This window comes from Eurytemora carolleeae, unplaced genomic scaffold (genome assembly GCF_000591075.1).
Source record: "Eurytemora carolleeae unplaced genomic scaffold, Eaff_2.0 scaffold396, whole genome shotgun sequence".
NCBI lineage: Eukaryota > Metazoa > Arthropoda > Copepoda > Calanoida > Temoridae > Eurytemora > Eurytemora carolleeae.
In genome coordinates, this window is record NW_019396558.1 from 230,120 (window position 1) to 243,730 (window position 13,611).

The following is a 13,611-nucleotide window of genomic DNA, read 5'->3' on the forward strand; positions in this document are numbered from 1 at the left end:
TTTTAAAGCTGGAATAAGAATCACTGTATACCACAAATGAGTAATTATTATTATTAACCATAAATACCCTGTTACAACCTATTATCATCGATAATTTTTCGACGCATTTGTATAAAGTTGATATTTTATAATATTTTTTATTTGATTTATATACAATGCACTTAAAACGCGCCGATTAGTTGGCCTCCAGGTGTCTCTGCTCTCGATGCTCTGAATGATTCCACGTGGCAGAGACATCTAGCGGAAAAGGTCGTCGTTTTTAATCCTGGATCTCCAGAATTGAGGATTGTGTTGTTTACGATAAATCTACAATTTCAATTCATAAAGAGCATGCCAAATTCACAACATTGCTCTTGGCACCTTTATCTTGATAATAATGTGGAAGAACGTCGTTTTTACTGGCCTGAAAAAAGTGTGATTTTTTTTGACAATATCTTATTGTTTCTGAAGCAAGATATTCGCAAGTCACTTTTGCAGATAAAGAAATGAAAATAAACAGCTAGTTTGATATTTAATTTATACTTGATCAGACAAATTTATTAGAGTACAGTCGTGAATCTGACAAGCCCTTGTAATAAAAAGACAGAATTAAGAATACTATAATTTCACTGTTTTCTGGTTGGTAACATACATGGGGTGTCCCACGAAACATGACAGGTGGTGAATAGTTTTGAATGTCTTCTTCCATATACGGTATTAGATATTTTAGACTTTTTGCAGTTTATTTTTAAAAAAAATCTTTTACTCAAATATGTTTTACTTTAAAATCAATTTTACTATAATATGGCGGCCATAAAAAATTTGATATTATTCTCTTGGGGTTCGAACAACTTAACAAACTATGAAAGAAGACTTTTAAAACTTTTCATCAACTGTCATGTTTCGTGGGACACCCTTTAGTTGAATATTCAACTAAAGGGCGCCGTGACAAACTCCTGAAAGACAAACTCCTGAAAGACAAACTCCGGAAAGACAAACTCCGGAAAGACAAACTCCTGAAAAGACAAACTCCTGAAAGACAAACTCCTGACGAGACAAACTCCTGAAAATAAAAAATTCTGAAATACAAACTCCATAATATCAAATTTAAAAAAATGTTTCACAATTTATATTTAATCTAGCCGCAGCGCTCGGCCCAGAAAGTGTCAACACTTAACCTAACCCATGGCCGCAGCGCTCGGCCCTCTAGCCTGTCCTAGCCGCAGCGNAATACTAATATATAAAAACATGAACTAGAGATTAGAAAGTTAATACTACAAATACTAATATATAAAAACATGAACTAGAGATTAGAAAGTTAATACTACAAATACTAATATATAAAAACATGAACTAGAGATTAGAATGTAAATACTAAAAATACTAATATATAGTTGTGCTATTTACCAGACTTTTGTCGGGTATAATTTGTACTATTTACTAGCAGATGTGCCCGACGTTGCCCGTGGAATTGAAAAAAAATTGAAAAAAAACAGTTTTTTTAGCCTTTCTTACCCCAGGGTACCATGGATTCATTAAAAAAAAATTATGATCCAAAACGATTAACAACACTAGTTATGGTCCAAAACGATTAACAACACTAGTTATGATCCAAAACGATTAACAACACTAGTTATGATCTAAAACAATTAACAACAGTAGCTATGATCCAAAACGATTAACAACACTACATATGATATAAAACGATTATCAACACTACATATGATCTAAAACGATTATCAACACTAGTTTTAATCCAAAACGATTAACAACACTATAGTTATGATCCAAAACGATTATAACAACACTAGTTATGATCCAAAACGATTAACAACACTACATATGATATAAAACGATTATCAACACTACATATGATCCAAAACGATTATAACAACACTAGTTATGATCCAAAACGATTAACAACACTAGTTATGATCCAAAACGATTAACAACACTAGTTATGATCTAAAACAATTAACAACAGTAGTTATGATCCAAAACGATTAACAACACTAAATAAGATCCAAAACGTTTAAGATTAACAACACTAGATATGATCCAAAACTTTAAATTTACTTGAATTTATCGTGACTGTAATACTTCTATATTTATGTTATTATTAGATTATAATAAATATATGTATATTTATTAACAATTTAAAATAGTTTCTATAAAGGAAAACTGATCACTGAGTTTGATCATGTTCCGACCAGAAACTGAAATATATTGGTTTAAAGTCAAAGTTTTGAAGTTTTGATAGAAATTCGACTTCATAAGCCTATCACATTGAACAATTAAATAATATTAGAATTTAGATTCGAAATTTTGATTTAATCATTGTTTTTTCTTTACTGACAGTATTGTAGCATACCGATTATTGCAGTACGTTTGTAGCCCTGGTGAATTCTTGCCTTACAGTTTTAGTTGATAATTTGAAAAAAAGATTGCATATAATGTTGTTAACCATTAACTTTAAGACCTCTGTGTAATGTCGTCTTTAACTGAAATCCCCTCTCGGAGACACCAAACCAATTAATTTCAGTCCCCCATTTCTTTGTTTCGGGGACGGAGCCTAAAACACTTTCGTTTATTGTGAACCCATAAAAGTTAAACAAGAATATTTTCATATAAAGAATTAGTGACTTTCGTTAATATTCAACTGTCATTTATTTCAGAAGTTTAAAAACGTCTTTTAATACTGATCAACAATAAGTTACCCCTTTATCATCCGCAAATAAATCGTGAGATTTTTTCTATTATTAACATTTATTATAAAATTGTACAAGTAACCAACCTATAATTTATGTTATTTTTTAGGAAATAAAGCTTTTGTTATCGATTTTCTTGAGACGGGGGTTACTCTGTTGTGTGTATTTGCGGCCAACCGGAAAAGATTTGTCCGGGGAGAATAAATATCCCCCACCAGAATTCCGACGGGCCTATTGTTCAAGTTTATCTGGTGTGTTTGCTGTTATCTGTCAACAAATGTCTATTCAATGCCAGCTATAGTGTCTATTTAATGTCAGACTAAAAACTCTGAATCTTTTGAAACATAAATTTCACAGTAAGGGATCTTTCATTTGGCGTACCGTCCCGGTTTGCCTACCATAGTTTGTAATTGTACTGTACAGCTTGCTCAAGCTGGTTGAAAGTCGACCCAGTGCTTAAAATGAACCAGAGTTGACAGTGCTGAAGTACCAGACCGACTGTTAGGTTCAGTACAGTAGTACATTACATTACGAACAGACTCTGAACACAGCAAAATTGGACAGTACGCCAAAACAATTATCCCTTACGATCTTGTGAAATTAATATGATGACGTGTCACGAGTTTCCCTTGAATGTTAAACACAATGATTAAGAATATTTATATCAAAGGTCGGTAGTATTTAAGTATAAAATGAAGGGATACAAATATATGAATGGTCGGTGGTATTTAAGTATATAATGAAGGGATACAAATATATGAATGGTCGGTGGTATTTAAGTATAAAATGAAGTGATACAAATATATGAATGGTCGGTGGTATTTAAGCATAAAATGAAGGGATACAAATATATGAAAATGCTATTCTTGATGACATTGACAACTTAATCATATAAAGGCCGGTTACAACATGCATTTTGATTATTAATAAATCACTGTCCTTGTCTACCATGAATTTGGCCTTGTCCACCATGTACTTGGCCCTGTCCACCATGTACTGGACCTTGTCTACCAAGAACTTGACAAAATCCACCATGAATTTGGCCTTGTCCACCATAAACTTGACTCTATACACCATGCATTTGGCCTTGTCCACCATAAACTTGACTCTATCTGAGTCTATACACCATGAACTTGACCCTGTCCACTATGAACTTGACCCTGTCCACCTTGTACTTGACCCTGTGCACCATGTACTTGGCCCTGTCCCCCATATACTGGACTCTGTCCACCATGAAATTGACTCTATATACCATACATTTGGCCTTGTCCACCATAAACTTGACTCTATATACCATACATTTGGCCTTGTCCACCATAAACTTGACTCTATACACCATGAACTTGACCCTGTCCACTATGAACTTGACCCTGTATACCATATACTTGACCCTGTCCACCATGCACTTGGCCCTGTCCACCATGTGTTTACATTAGCGTCCGGAGACAGTACACTGCAGTACAAAAGATGTGTATACTTCTGAAATAACTTTCCTTGCATTACATCCTTGTAAATCAGTTTCAGGAAATAAATAAAAAAGGAAATTGAAATCAGAGGCGTATACAGAAACTTGTCCAATGTGTGTATTAGGGGCTTAAATTATTTTTTCTTTCCAAAGGGGGCAATTAGAACGGGGCCGTTTGAGCCTGAACCCCCCCCCCCTAAAAACAATAGATTTTACTTATCTAGGGGGGGGGGTAAGCTAAGTCCACTTACCCCCCCCCCCCTCCCTCTCCTGTATGTACGCATCTTATTAAGATTCCATTACACGAACAGTTTTAAATGGTCTCTTCATTTAATGATTCTTTAAAGATCAAATAGAAATTCGACGAAAGACGACATTTAAACTTTGCTTATTCAAGACGATTTTCTAAATGATCAAATGAATCTAATTCTTTCAACGAAATAGTTTAAGTCACAGTAAATTTATGATATTTCACAACTGAATTTGTGGATAAAAGCTCAGTTTATCTAATACTTGTTTGCTATGTACATGTAAGTATTCATTTGTTTAAAATAAAATATTTTATATTTTCGATTTTGCGGCGTTTTTTTTTCTTATCACCTAAACTACTCAAATGTTATAGGTCTATAACATTCTCAAAAATAAAAAGGCCTCGAAAAGTTGGACGATTGACATTAATCACACTCCCCAGATCTTAACGCTAATGTCATAGGCAAAATCATATGTAGCCTTGTATTGGAAACGCTATAAACCCCCCCCCCCCAACAAAAAATTGCCCGAGTATAATAAAGTGTAAGGTTCAAGCTTATTTTTATATGTAGAACTCATAAATCTGGGGATAAGGAAGACGACTGTTACACCTTAAAATACAGTTAAACTCTAAATGAGCCACACATCGAAAAAAATTATCAAATGTCGTCTTGACAATTTTTAAATGGGTTTTACACTATTTTACGTAAATCTCAGTATTTGTGAAAATTAATAAATAGCCGTGAATACGCGGGAACAGTTTTAAAGAGCTCCATATAATCATTTAATCAAAAAAAGTAAATATCGTGCAACATTCCTTTATCAGAAAGTGACGAATACGACATTTGATGAATTCTTTCGATGTATGGTTTATTTAGGGTTTAGTTGTAGTAGAATGAATATGAGACACAGTCATTTTGCAGTTTAACTTTAGAGGGACTCATTTCACTAAAAAATACTTTAAAGCAACTGATTAAACAAAACTTGATATGTAAAAAATAAAATACACAGAAATTGCTTAAATGGTGGTCTTCCTATAGCATGGGCGGCGAAAATATCAATACAACGAAGACGACTTTTTATCAATAATGTTTTCATCTCTAACAAGCATTTTTCATATTACTAGTTTACAAGCTGTATGATTAAAAAATTCTCTTGGTTTAAATGTTAGTCTGTGGTTTAAATGTTCAAGTGTTTCTGCTGTTTAAAAGCTAAGTAGAAATCAAAATTGAAATAGAAAGTCGTCTTTATTGTATTGTATTGTACATTCGACGACGACTGTATTCCACAGTTTTAAGGGTACCACTGCTTGTATACACTGTGAACTTCTCTGAATTCTTATTTATGAAAAAGAAAAAAGAATAATTTCAGATGAATTGGCATTTCCTGTTTTTGCTCAGTATCTTTTCAGTTCTTCCTGCTTTTATGAGGACCCGGAGATAAGAGGTTTCTTTTCACACTTTTTCATCCAGTTGTGCTAGCAGCTGATATACAAGATGAGACAGTAAAGAGACTGTAGACGTATTTCAAGTGTCCCTCAATTTCATCAAATTGGCTTGTTCGATTCACAACGGTACCCCTGAAAACTTCATATGAGTAATAATGAGTGATGTTTATCTTAAAAATTGTTGAGTTCTGTTAATTTTCTTAATTGTTTTTTAAGCATTAATATACTGCAAGTTAATTTTAAAGAAACAACGTTTGAAAATGATTAATTCTAAACGAGACATATAAGAAAATCTCAGTCATTTTAGTCCAATAAAAAATCACGAAATATTTAATATCCCTTCTTTCCCTCGAGCAAGGCATTAATTGAGACACTTTTCTAATGAATATTTGATATTACAGAAACTCAAAGAATAGTTTTTGACCTCATTCCGTCCTCTAACGTGTTGTGAGGGGGGGGGGAGATATAAGTTTTTATCAGAACATTTCTTGTTCGTCCTATATCACATTTTTGGAGAAAAAACCTGGTGTATTGAGAGTAGAGGAGGAGGCTTTTTATGCTACACTTTTTATACTTAGCTCCAAGATCAACTTCTCTTTATCCTATATCCTTGTATTCCTGTACACTGTAGATAATTCTAGAATTTATAGAACTCATGTTGAATTGAATAAATTAGAGAAAAAAAATTCCATGCGCCCCACATTAGAGCGCACACGCCGAGACAAAAATTTAAAGCACATGGGGGGTCTCGGACCTAACTGGGTATAGAGGGAACCATTAAACTAGAATATTTGTCTAATTACGTTTAGGATAGAACCTGGAGAACCAGGATAGATCTGATCAGAAAACCATATTTCAACCCTTCAAGTCTTTAATACGACCCGGAGAACATGAACCAGGAATTTATAGATCCTCCTCATTCTTATATAGTGAAAAGTAAACGCCCTCTCATACAGTTAAGTTTACGTCTGAAAAGAAAATAACTAAAGAGTGAAAGAAAAGACTGAGGTGGTTACACTTAATAAAAAGTTAGAAAACATGTATTGTTTCTTGTAAAGGATTAATAAATGTAACAATGTAAAATAATAAAAGTCTGGTTTTTCCCCCGTCAGAGACACAAAGGAACCAGCAGTGGAAAAAAAGAAATATATGCATAAATATCTACATCAGTAACAAGGAATAAATTGGGTCAAATTAGAAAAAATCTTTTTTTCTGACAGAACAGTTTTTGCAAAGACTGGCAATCTTCATCCGAAAATTGAGAGAATTGGATAAAAAGGAATTAGATGGAAATATTTAATAGAATTTATTGTAAGGAGGATATCTTCTTATTTGTTAGTTCGGCACACATCAGGTTAAATATTCGGTTTCATCGAGAATTTTCAATCGAAATCCGATGAAAGCATTAACCCGTTGTAGCAAAGACATTATAGTAAATAACGCTGAAGGATTAAACAATTCTTACAATTTTGCACAAAATTTGGACAGACATTTTGCACACAATTTGAACAGACATTTTGCACAAAATTTGAACAGACATTTTGCACAAAATTTGAACAGACATTTTGCACAAAATTTGAACAGACATTTAGCACACAATTTGGACAGACATTTTGCTTGTGAAATAGAAGATTAGGAATCAAATGTTTATACAACATTGTATTGATAGCTAGTCTCGATTGAGAAGGGTTTCCGTTTTTCTTCCGGATCAATTTGAACCCCTAGGCCTTTATACGGAACATTTCCGGAAGCGTTTTTTCTTAATTCTATAAAAACAGATTCCGCCGTTAATTTCCGAAAGTTTTTAATGGTTTATTAAGGGAAAATGGTCCAAATCTATCCGGAAAGAATTGGAAAATTGTCTCAGAAAATTGTGAGCGATTGGCCATTTTTTACTTAGTTTAAGGTCGCGAAATCTTAAATAAATTTATTCGATTCGATGCAATTTTCACTTCTTATATTTCATCTAATGGTTTAAGCCTATTATCGTTCAGATATTTTATCTTTAAATTGGACCTCAAGTTTTGTTCTAATACTATGGGATGTAAAATGACGAAAGGAGGGGGTATGAGAATACAAAGTCAATCTATCAGACAAATCTTGTATTAAGGTTAATAGATGGTTATTATTTCCTAAAAAACAGCAAGAAATCCTTCTCAACTCAACTTAGGAATTCCAAAAAAGGGGGAATGGAGGAAACTCCCCCCTCCTTATCCCCTCCTAAACATCTTATATGTTTATTAGATATGGAGAATAAATGTTGTATAGGATAAGTATTACTAATCAGAAAGGATTCTCTTATATATATATATATCATGACCTAGTTATACCCTACACTACATCATCTCATAGAGAAGTGTAAATTGGAAGTTATTGGATAGAAGAGAAAAAATAAAAATAATTATAACAAAAATATATTCATTGAATACAAAAAATCCCCCGAAAATAGGGCTTCGCGCTAAATTTGTGCTAAAAGTTTTAGATAAAGTTACCCAGAAAATCTTTGAAACTAAAATTTGTCCCAAAAATCCATAAAATAACAAATTGTTCATAAATTCAATGGTAAAATTTCTAGAATTTAATACAGAAGATTCTGACAAATAAAAATCTCCTAAATAAAAAGTCCAATATCAGGAAATAAAGATAAAGTTAAATATATATATATATATATATATATATATACTTTTTCTCATATTTTTATTCAGCTACAAAGCACGAGATAATACAAATAAAAAATCACAATTTACTAGGTAGTTTGGACCCGCCTAACCAAAGTAGGTTGTTTTAATTGGTTGGCACATTATAAGGGAATGAGAATTGTTAATCACGTGGATTTAACGGTTCTGTCAATATTTCAGAAAACTGTGACTTTCGATCACAATTTGACCCCTTTTACATAATTTTATAGCCTTTTATTAAAAACATGTTTTTGTTGGCATATACATTTTGAATGAAAAAGTATAAAACAAAAATCTGTAAGTCTAAAGACTGTCGAGTTATAGACGAAAACACGTTTGATTTCAAATAAAAGAAACCGATTGCTTCTCTCTCTCGTAAGTTGGGTGTGTAATAAATACATGGGTTTACACTGTACAGTGTACATTTAAACATAATAATGATCAGAAAAAAAGGTATAAGGAAAGGAAGGGTACTCAGTGGAAGGGTTGGAACAGAGGGTAACATATGTTATAAAATCATGCTTATGAACTACAGGATGAAGAAGATGGTAAAGACTAAGTTTATTCAAATGATAAACATTTTTTTTAAAGATATAACTTGCATAACTATCTAAATAGCTCTTGGCGACTCTTCTTTTTAAACGCGCGATTTTGCAAATTTAGTTTCTTTAAGCTCTAATTCAATCAATTCCATATTTTTTGGAAATAAAGCGGAGGGGAAACATTCTAGCGTTTTAAACAGAACCCGTTCAAGTTTATATGATTTTGTTCTATTTGGTTCAGTTTTGGTTTATATATGTGTCATCAAGATTAAGAAATTTTAATTTGAAAAATATTGGAAATATTGTCTACTGCGCTAAGGTTACGGTCCTTGGATTAAAAATTCAATTTCCCTTATTTTTCTTATCTCAAAATGGTTTACTTCTTCCAACTCTAACTTATCACTGCCCCTCCCCCTCCTCCCCCTGGGTAGGGATGTGGTCCTGGGGGGAGGGGGGGGGAGACCCATCCTTGTTTCTCTAAGGTGTGTGGTCCTCTAGTAAAATATCCCCCCTGTAGCTGGGCTTAAACCTTCAAACCTAATCTAACCCATTTTTCAACAAATACTCCAACTATTCCAGAGAACAGGAGAAAGTGGAAAAAAATGAATTCTTGATTTCGTCACAAAGTACCTCCCCCCCCCTCTTCTCCCTTCCCTGCTGGGTGAATTTCAATTCTATTAGAATTCAAAATCTAGTTTTTTAGCTTCCGTTTTCTAGAAGCTGTATTTGGCGTCGGCGATCGATAAAAAAAAAACTTTTTGTCGCAAATTGTTTTTTTAATCCCTATAACTTTACAGCCTGATGGTGTAAACCTTTATCATTTCAAACTTGTATTATTTGAACTAACAGATTTCATAGTTTGAAATTGTAAATTCCTAGTCTAGAAAAAGTACAATCATGAACCTAGCTCTGTCCGACAATTCTACGACAGAAGGAAGTACATATTCATATGAAACATCTATAAAAATGGAGAGACGACATGTCAATGAACTAGTACTTGTGATTTTGAATGTGCATTATATTTTCACATTTTTCAAAAAACAAATCGATGTTATCCTTGATCAGTCAAAGTTCTAAAGTGTACTGTTGTAAAAGGAAGGTCACTTGAAATTTTGCTTACAGTCCCCTTGATAAAAGGCCAAATCCATATCAGTTAATTTCAAAATTATTTTTATTTGCTAGATAAAATCCGTGAAAAAGTACGAATTCTTGAAAGCAATTTCGTATTTCTAAGTGAACTTTAATTAATTTGTAAAAATCTCAGGTTTCAGTCTCGAGAGTTCAAACATTCTGAATAATTTAAAGATGGCTGAATCCTGAATTCTGGAAAAAATGATGAAAAAAAGAATTTGTTGCCCTGGCATAAAGTATCTTAATACTGGATGTCTCAAGAATATAGAAATAGAATATAAAAAATCTTGAAAATATTGCTGAACAAAAAAAAAACAATATCAGTGAGCTTTAAAATTTGGGAAACCAGCACAAAATTATCATTTGATTCAAATTTGACATTTTTAGAGATTTTCCTTTTTTGGGACCTGTCGTGTATTGGAATATCTAAGTACACTATTTGATGATTAACCCAGATATATCTTGCTATCTATCAAGATCCAACCAATATAATGGTATTATATACATTCAGATAATACTCAGAAATATACCATTATGGATATTAAGTAATTTTACAAATGTTTACAAATAATGCAAAAATGTGCTAGTTTTTCTAGTGGGATGTAAAAAACTAAAAAATATTATTAAAAAAAGACTCCTTTTTATGATATAGCAAATATTTATATCTACGATCTACCAAATATCCATGTCTACGATCTACCAAATATCCAAGTCTTCATTCTGCCAAATATCCATGTTTATGATCTTCAAAATATCCATATATACAATCTACCAAATATACATGCCTACCTTTTACCTAATATCCATGTCTACCATATACCAAATAACCATGTCTTCTATCAAGTAAATATCCATGTCAACAATCTATCAAATATCGATTTTACGATCTACCAAATTTTCATGTCTACGATCTACCAAATTTTCATGTCTACGATCTACTGAATATCTATTTTACGATCTAGCAAATATCCATATCTACGATCTACAAAATATCCATGTCTACGATCTACCAAATATCCAAGTCTTCGATCTACTAAATATCCATCTTTGCGACTTATCAAATATCCATTTCTTCAAAATATTGATCTTCAAAGTATCCATATATACGATCTCCCAAATCTATTTTACGATCTAGCAAATATCTATGTCTACGATCTGCCAATTATCCATGTCTTCGATCTACCAAACATCAATGTTTACGATCTTCAAAATATCCATATATACAATCTACCAAATATCTACTTTAAGATCTAGCAAATATCCATGTCTACGATCAACCAAGTATCCACGTCTACGATCTACCAAATATCCATGTCTACGTCTACGATCTACCAAATATCCAAGTCTTCGATCTACCAAATATCCATGTCTACAATCTACCAAATATCCATGTCAATGTCTATGATCTACCAATATCCAAGTCTTCGATTCGATCTAACAAATATACAAGTCCACGATTTACCAAATATCCATGTTTACGACTTATCAAATATCCATGTCTATGAACTTCAAAATATCCACGTCTACGATTTAGCGAATATCCATGTCTAAGATCTGCCAAATATCATGAACTGTCCCTTTAATATTCTCAAAGTTTAAATGATTTAAATATATGTGAGAGACCTGACATACTTTATGAAGATATCTCTTGAGTGACGGAATACAAATTAGAACATATTGAACCCAAACTTTTTCCTCATGAAATCAATCCGTCCAGGACGGAGAAAAAACCGACAAGTTCATCACATATCCCGGAAAAGGACGGATAGAGAGTTATCTCCTAGTTTTTGTAAACTAGAATTAACAAGGTTTAAAGAGTCTGGGGTGCCGGAAAACAGATCTGAAGTAAGACAGCTCAGGATCAAAAGATGTTTTTAATAATTCAGAAATTCCTTCCTAAACCCTTCACCCCNCACCACTCCTCCCCGGACTTTTAAACATTTATTACTTGGAAGAAATATTTCAATAGTTAGATACAGAATTTAAACCTGTTTAGTTTATATTTGCCAATAATCATATTTTATTTCAATTTATCAATTCAGAATCATTTTCAAACCACTAAGAAGCATTATACGCCCTGTCGAAGTATAGTAACATTTTATCAAAGAATACATTATCTCTACTACAACTTATAGTTAGGTTGAGTTGAGGTTGTTTATTCTGAGGTCGAAACTAATGTATTTTTCTGTAAATTACGTACTTAGTTGGTTTCTTTGCGTTTGAGTCGTCGTCGGACACGATTGTCGGACACTCCATTCTTGAAAACATTTCTCAAGTACAACTCTTGGTAGATTTTCATGTATTTCGGAATTAAAAATAAATTCCTCAATTTAAATGTTTTACCCATGGCATTTCAGTTCAGCAAATACAGTTAAGCGCTATCCGAAGCTATATTATTTATGTTAATTCATGGCCCTCATCAATGCTAATTACTCGCCTCAAACTCTAATTTTTATAATCCTCATATCTTTGCAATCGGATCTCGTATACCCCTTTGATATTTTAAAGTATAAATTCTGCTAGATCACCTTCTCAATCTGTCAAAAAGAAAAGGTTTGCACAATCAGGTTTAGAATTTATAGGAAACAGAAAATTAATGTTTACGGCAAGTTTTTATTTCCTTTAAAAACTGATAATTTAACTCAAGAAACATCTAGACCAAGCTATATTCTGAATTGACAGGGGGGAGGGTAAAAAATGTAGGAAGAGGGGGGGAGGGAGAGGTACTAGGTATATTATATAGTGAAGTAAGGACCATATTTCACATTGATAGAGTTTTTTTTTTTTAAATGAATGAAATTGGGTGAAAATGACGCACCCCTGCTATTAATCTAATCTATAGGGTGTCTAAACCCCTTTTCACTGGCTTCCTACATTATAAATCAAGCTTTAGTCAACTTACAAATATGTAATTGAGTTCAATAATGAAATTTTCTATCCAATGAAAATAAGAAAAAATAATGTTTTCTAATGAAAATTATCTTAACCCAGACGGTTTTAATAAACTTAGAGTTCTATATACTTTGTACAAAAATATATTTGTGAAAACCTTGATCATAATGTAACTTTTTAAAATCTAAAAATCAATCCATTATAAAATAAAAAATAAATTAGGAAAAATTTTAAGTTTGAATTTCTTTAAATTTAACTTTAAACTTTTTTAAAAGACAATTAATTTTTTAATATTTGGATAATCAATTAATTAAACTTAGACTTGAATTTCAAAATGTCTAAACCCAATGATATATCAATAAAAACGCACCAATCTTCTTATAAGATTTTATTCATATGTAGATGAAAAGTATCCTGGTTAGGTTCAGGTTCAGTTCTAGCTCCGGGTACCGGAAACGGTAGACAAGGTTGACCATTGAACACATTGTAACCAATCCATCCTCTTGTCAATCCAAACTTT